Source organism: Paramormyrops kingsleyae, chromosome 4 (genome assembly GCF_048594095.1).
Source record: "Paramormyrops kingsleyae isolate MSU_618 chromosome 4, PKINGS_0.4, whole genome shotgun sequence".
NCBI lineage: Eukaryota > Metazoa > Chordata > Actinopteri > Osteoglossiformes > Mormyridae > Paramormyrops > Paramormyrops kingsleyae.
The window spans coordinates 31,732,697-31,733,539 of record NC_132800.1 but is presented as its reverse complement, the minus strand read 5'-3'; positions in this window follow the sequence as shown (position 1 = coordinate 31,733,539).

The window sequence follows — 843 nt, the reverse complement described above, 5'->3', positions numbered from 1 at the left end:
AACAGCGCCTCAGCGTTTAGCATGTTTGTAGTAGGACACTTAACTGTCACTGTCGGTCACTCTGCATGGGTTTCAACAGAATGGAACTGGTTCCACTGTCAACATCTGAATGTAAATGTTTCCTTTTAAACATTGTTCACATAAAAACTTCCATCTGCACCGTAACGTATCACTGTTAGGCTTTCTGACTTGAAAAAAAACTGTCTCTCAGGTGACATAATAAAACAGTAAATACTCAGTCTTGGTCGTTCTCATTTTAGCAAAGCCGTTGCACGATTGGACTGTATGTTTGCTCTTGTGGTCCCAGTCATCAAACATGCTTCAATTTTCACTTCCTCTTCGAAGACATCAAACCTAAAGAAGTTTACACACTGCTCATTTTTTTTGCACATTTCAAGACTGAGGAAGAAAAAAGACTAACTTAATTACACAGGCATGTGAGATGCCTTGTCTCAACTGTAGACACCATTACGTTTAAAATGACAACAGGTGCTGTATATGACTTACTGTGCGGCAAACTATCACACGTGAGGATGACATATGGCAAAGTAGAAAATATAATGAATAAATCACATATCAAAATCAGCAACGACTATGTTATGCATAACACGTTGTCAGGGGGAGTTTTGTAAATTGGTAACTGTGAAAAAAGATCAAATTTGAGGATCATCTAGTAAGTTCTGATGTAGTAGGTTTCAGCTGGGGGACAATACGTAAAATTATTGTGTGATATTGGTCAGAATTATACCTATCAGTCAGTTTGGCCAGCAGTCTGTCCCAAAGAAAATGCCAGTCTGCCAGACCCCCCCCACTATAGACCCCCACACTAATGACGTAGTAATG